Below are 6,404 nucleotides of genomic sequence, written 5' to 3'. Positions count from 1 at the left end.
TGTCCCAGCGGTGCCCCCCAAACCGCAACACGCTCACAGGGAGCCCCCCACGCCCCGGGCCGCCGGGCCCAAACCCGAAAAGAGGCGCCCGAGGAGCCAGAGACAGCGCGGTGCGCCTGCGCGACCAGGCTAGGCGGGGTGGGGGGGGTCCCGCCCGCGGTGACCCCTCCCGCGGTGACGTAGGGCTGGAGTTGTTGAAGAGGACATTCAGAGAACCGCTCCTACAGGTCCTCGGTAGCTCGCCGTGATCGTATAGTGGTTAGTACTCTGCGTTGTGGCCGCAGCAACCTCGGTTCGAATCCGAGTCACGGCATTGTGGGAACAATGGCACGGCAAGGGGATCGTAGTCTTTTTGCTTCCCAGAGCTCATTTTATTTCAGTTTGTAAGAACCTCAGCTCACTTTGTGCAGCCACTGATTGCCTCTCGCTTGCACACGGAGCCCCCCACCCACGTCATTTTCATTTATTACTGTGAACGCCGCTTCGGATCAGTTTTAATCTCTCTCCTCCAGAAAATCCATGTCTAAATCTTTCGACACCAGGAAAACAGTGCCCTCCTGACTTTATGGCTTCCCCTTCTCATGCATTTTTATTTAAATTAGGCTGTTGGTTTCTAAACAGGGAATAGTTGTGCACAAGTCCAGTGTTATTGATTGCCAGTTTCCAGTATTATCTTGCCTGACAGTCTCTGTGTAAACAAATATGTATATGCAAATATACTCCTCGTTGCTTTTTGCATAAAACCCAAATGGTCTCTTCCCTTATTTATTTATTTGCCCCTGAAATGATGTGATGTGACCAGAATTCCAGGTGACAGATTTTGCTGGGGGGGACACACTCCCTCAGGAAGCCTCTACCCATCTTGGGCCTGTCCTTCACCCTGTCTCCAGCATGGAGAGACCAAGAAAGGAATTGTTTACTGCATTCATAAGAAGTCAAATAAAATAAAAGAACCTTGGGGTGGGAACCTGGGCCCTGTTGGGAAAAGCACCACCTTGATTTCCGACTGGAAATGCATCCTGAATTTGGAGTATAGAAGAGGACACTGACTTGGTCATCCATCCTGAGACTCTCCGGCCACTTTCTCCCCCTTCTCTGAATGCCAGCACCGAGCTGAAGTCACAAACCACTGAAGTTTGAAAATTCAGGTGCTTTGACGGAGGGATTGTGCACCATACATCCTACACACAACCTTTCCCTAAACCATTCCAAGGAATGAAGCGGCCAAGTTTGCTTTATGATTGTATGTTGTGTTCTTTTAATAAAGAACCATAGTCTCTTCATATTATATATAGTCTGTGATTCCACTAAAAATATGGCCTCCCATTTTTATAGTAACATGTAGCCCTCTAGGTCTTCCCTCCCTCCCTCCCTCCTTCCTTCCTTCCTTTTTCTACTCTTGCCAGGGCCATGACCTGGAGAAATAATTCCACTGACTGGAGCTCTGCTCGTTGTCCCTGTCTGGAATATGAGCCCATGGCACTGGATCACCTGATATTTCAAGATAAGGCAGAAATCTGGACACGTTTTTGAGAGATCTCCTAATGTGTAAATATTGGCAACGAAACACTGAGTTGATCAAAACTATGTAGGAAAACAAAACAACCCACTCAAGCTCCATCCCAGCATCTCGATTCCCAAGGAAAGGAGTACAAACCTTGGAAGGAAGGTAACGTACAGCTGCCCTGTCCAGGAACCGGGCCAAGACAAGGCTGGAGACAGGCGAGGAGCAGCGCTAGGGACCAAAGCAGGGAACGGGATGTCCTGGGGAAAAAGTGACACGGAACTGGGCCTTGGGGTGAAGGGAAGCAGTGACACTACACACCGAGGGAGAGGGCCGAGAGTGTCGTTAGGAAGGTTCGGTAGAGGACTTCAAGGGCGGGGGAGATCAGACTCAGGCGTTAGAAGGACGTCCAGGGGGAAAAGGAAGGAGACAAAATGACTAGGTTAGACTAGAAGCCATTGTTGGCTTTTAAATCCTTTCATGAGAGCAACTGGGCAATGTGCCTGAGGAATTATACTGCCTCAAGTGGTACCTTGCCAAAGGAAATAATCCCAAACAGAGAAAGCTATCTGCATAAAGGTGTTCATTGCACAGTTGTTTCGAAAGAAGGAGTCTGGAAATGTTCTAAATGCTCAACAAATGAGGGCATGTTGCACTAAACAGAAGTATATTCATTTCACGATATATTAAGTAGCCATTTAAAAAGCATAAAGTCAGTTTTAAATACCATTTCCAAAAAAAAAAAAATGTTTAAATACTATTTCCAACTGAAAGAAGGTTCCCTTAAAGTGATGTCTGGTTCCAGGTTTGCAAGGTAAATCCAGAACATCAAGAGTTACAGAGCAAGTAAGAGGCTCGCGAGTGATGGCACCAAGCCCCAGAGAAACAGCGGCCATTGACCAAATGTGGGACAATTTGAGTATTTAAAAAAAAAAGATGATGCAATCATGACAATGGATTCTTTTTTTTTTCTTTCATTGAGTTTATTCATACTTTTAATGTACACAGTACAGTTACATTCATCATTGGGATCTTGTACCTTTACATGACAGGTCTTGGTTCTCATTTTTCCCCCATACCCCTGCCCTCCCTTCACCTCCTCCTCCCTTCCCTATTTACAAAGATGTTGTTTCCATTTTTTTCTTTTCTCATATTTTTTCTTTTCCCTTCTTTACTTTCCTCTACCTTTCCCACTTCCCCTACTCCTTTAGTCCTTTTCTTCCTATTTCATATTATCAATTAAACAATTTGAACCTTATTTACACTTTTAGTTTTCACACCAGGGAAACTATTCAGTATTTGCACATGTGTGTCCTATTTATTTCACTTAAGATGCCTCAATGTGCATCTATTTAACTATAAATGATTCTATTTTCTCTTTCTTTATGGCTGAGTAGTACTCCATTTTATGGAAAAACCACATCTTTATCCAGTCTCCAGTTGATAGGCAACTGGGCTGTTTCCAAGTTTTAGCTATTACAAACTGTGCCACTATACACATGGGTAAGCATATATCACTGTGGTATGATGCTTTTACTTCTTTTGGAAAGATCCCCAGCAAGAGAATATCAGGGTCAAATGGGACTTCTAATCCCAGTTGTTTGAGGCATCTCCATATTGATTTCCACAGTGGTTTCACCCGTCTGCACTCCCACCATCAATGGCGAAGGGTTCCTTTCTCCCCACAGCACCACCGGCATTTGTTATTGGTTGATGACAATGAATTCTATGTTGAATAAAAAACAATTTCTCCAAGTCCAGCACAGTGGTACTCATTGGTAGTCCCAGTAAGTCAGGAGGCTGAGGCAGGAGGGTTGCAAGTTCTAGGCCAGCCTGGGCAATTTAGCAAGACCCTATTTTAAAATAAAAAATAAAAGAGTTGAGGTTGTAGCTCAGTGTTACCAACCTTGGTACTGCACAATAAATAAGTAATTTCTCCAAAAGACTAATTTTTCAGTCCATGGTTAGGAGAGATAGAAGGTAGGCCAGCCTGGGCAATTTAGCAAGACCCTATTTTAAAATAAAAAATAAAAGAGTTGAGGTTGTAGCTCGGTGTGACCAACCTCGGTACTGCACAATAAATAAGTAATTTCTCCAAAAGACTAATTTTTCAGTCCATGGTTAGGAGAGATAGAGAGAAGGGGTTAGAAAAGACTGAAAAAGCCACTTCTCACAGAACACCAGCTGACAAGTGCAGAGGAATGGTAATGTTGGGGTCACCTGGGGAACCCCTGGGGAGCCACAAACACAGATCTTCAGCAGGCTTAAACCACCTGGTAAAACTCTGGAAGCCAACTACTCACTTTTGGGGTTTGTCCTTTTTTTTTTTTTTTGGTACCAGGGATTGAATTCGGGTCCTTGCGCTTGCCAGGCAGGCCACCAAACCACTGAGCTAAATCCCCGGCCCTTTTTGTCCTTATCTGAGGGGTCCCACCATGTAGCCCAGCCCGGCCTTGGGGTCACTATCCTCCTGCCTCAGCCTCCTCAATAGCTGCAATTACAGGCATGTGCCACCACCCCCAGTGCCGCAGCTCCCTTTAAATAAAGTGCAGCAATCAGTGGGCTTCCACTTCCCTGGTGATCAAGTCTAACGTCACCGAGGAGGTGACAAATGGTAATTACAGTCTTGCCAGTGTGACAGACTGGGAAATCCACGACATCTCTATGCAGTGCTCTTTCCAGAAACGTCTAACCTGAATCTAGTCACAAAGAAACTACGGGAAAACCCTGAATGTGGGACTTTCTAGGTGACAATGGACCTGGACAGTTCAATATGATAAATAAATGTCATGAAAAACGAACAGCAAGAAAAGAAAATGGGACTGCCCAAGATTAAGATAGACTAAAGAGACCTCTTTTGTTTGTTTTTGCTTCTGTTTTTTGAGACAGGGTCTCGCTATGTAGTTCAGGCTGGCCTTAAACTATGTAGCCTAGGCTGGCCTGGAACTTGCAGCAATCCTCCTGCCTCAGCCTCCCGAGAACTAGAATTATAGGGATGCGCCACCACAGCTGGCCCTCGATTGAATCTAGTCTGAGAAAAACACCTAGAAAGGACATTTTGGGAGAAGGCCGACAGATTTAATATGGACTCTATAGTGGGTAATGCTACTAAACAGGTGCTAATTTTCCTAAGTATAATAATGGCCTTGGGTCCTACAGAATTTCTTATTTTTAGGAAATATTTCTACCAACTGAGGAGGGAGGAGATGGGGAAAGGATGGGATAAATATGGCAAAATGTTAAAAATGAAGAGTCTAGGACATACAAATTTCCATTGTACTTTATTTGAATTGTTCTGGAGGTTTATTTTCTTTTTTAGTTTTCTTTTTGTTGTTGTCATTTTTTGTTTTGTTTGTTTGAGACAGTCTCACTATGTAGTTCAGGCTGGCCTTGAACTCACTATATAACCCAGGCTGGTGTTGAACTCTCAGTGATCCTCCTGCCTCAGCCTCCTGAGTGCTGGGATTACAGACACACAGTGCCACACTCTGCTTCTTCTGGAGGTTTGAAGAAGAAAAAATAAAGGCTATACAACAAAAATGGAGGAAATCAGTACACAATGTTAAGAAAAAAGTACATGAAATGATGAACACCCAACAATCACGATTATATGAAACTAGGAAAAGAAACTGTCTTCATCACTGAACATCTGTCAAGCAGGTGCCCGGGACAGGCGTGTACTAGGTGACCGGAAGACCCCTGTTCTCAATAGAACCCTAATCCCAGTTGTCCTGCAACCCTTTGCATCTCAGGGGAGCCTTCCGGGAAGGGTGCACTCCTGTACCCTGGGTACCCCTCAAGTGCATGGCCCCAGGACGGGTTCGACACTGCTCCTTTCCAAGTGCTCCTGCCTCACAGTGGGAGCCCCACTGACATCTGCGTTGTAACACCTTTAGGTCACACCCACAGGTGTTTTCTCTCCTACCTCACAAAGTCAGGCATGTCAGATCTGTTCAGACTTCTGCGGTTCGGACTCCTCAGCACGCCATCAGGTCCCGGGCTGCACTCTCACCAGACACAGAATCAGGACCTACGGTTCAGCCCAGGTGTGGTGGCACACAGCTGTAATCCCAGCACTGGGGAGGCTGAGGCAGAAGGATTGCTATTGAGTTTGAGGCCAGCCTGAGCTACAGCGAGTTCAAGGCCAGCCTGAAGTGCAAATAGAGACCCTATCTGAAAAACAAAGGAAAAATCAGAACATTAGTTTAACAAGATCCCCCAGGAGAAGAATCACGTTCACATTAAAGTTGGAGAGGTGCTAGAACTTGCTCAGAGCAGAAATTTAACAAACGTTTTGAGCCCTGAGGTCCTGGGGATCCTAGGGAATTCAGTTTCCCCATCCACCGCGTCCTGCTAACTTGGAGCCTCCTCCCTTCTGTGGCTCCACTTGGCTCTCGCCTCCCTGAAACGACCAACCAGGGATATCTTGCCAGGGTACAGGGGAGCCTCGGCTTCAGGGTCCAACAGGTCTGGGAGGAACTGGCTTTATCTCTACGAAAGGCCCAGCGCTGGAGCCCGGCAGCCCGGAGGAGGGGGCTTGTGACAGACAACGCCAGAGCCCGTTCCAGACTTGATTTATTGACTTGTCTGTTTCCATTCTGTCTCTCCTCTGATTGACAATGAAACCGGGACGTGGCTGGGGGGATTCCTGCAGGCGCGCGCGGCCGCGGGGCTAGGCGGGCGGGTGTGCGTGTGTGTGTGTGTGTGTGTGTGTGTGTGTGCGTGTGCAAAGAGGGGCGTTTGCACACGGGAGACGTGGGTGCCCAGGGGACCTGCCCGTGCTCCGGAGTGTTTGCCTGGATTGGAAAGCAACGTGGGGCGGGGTGTCAGCAGCCGGGCCGGGGAGGGACAGGTTCCCACGCGCGGCTCAAGGGCCCCTGTCGCCCTCCCGAGACTGTCC

General features: G+C 46.9%; 1 long non-coding RNA gene and 1 other non-coding gene across 2 annotated transcripts in view; one reads left to right on the top strand and one right to left on the bottom strand.

Annotated features, from left to right (window-relative positions):
• The first annotated feature begins 241 nt into the window (after positions 1–241).
• Trnah-gug lies at positions 242–313 on the top strand. Its single transcript has one exon. It is a non-coding gene; the product is annotated as a tRNA-His (tRNA).
• Positions 314–4,914: 4,601 nt separating this feature from the next.
• Positions 4,915–6,404, bottom strand: part of LOC104867941 — a 2,544-nt gene continuing 1,054 nt past the window's right edge. The window contains exons 2-3 of the long non-coding RNA XR_781903.2: positions 5,430–5,589; positions 4,915–5,030 (exon numbers count right to left, since the gene is read on the bottom strand). This is a non-coding gene — a long non-coding RNA (uncharacterized LOC104867941). The remainder of the gene's footprint in view (positions 5,031–5,429; positions 5,590–6,404) is intronic.

This window comes from Fukomys damarensis, unplaced genomic scaffold, assembly GCF_012274545.1.
Source record: "Fukomys damarensis isolate Sample0158 unplaced genomic scaffold, DMR_v1.0_HiC HiC_scaffold_17, whole genome shotgun sequence".
Taxonomy (NCBI): domain Eukaryota; kingdom Metazoa; phylum Chordata; class Mammalia; order Rodentia; family Bathyergidae; genus Fukomys; species Fukomys damarensis.
The sequence above is the reverse complement of the archived record's forward strand: the minus strand, read 5'-3'. Positions and strand labels throughout refer to the sequence as shown.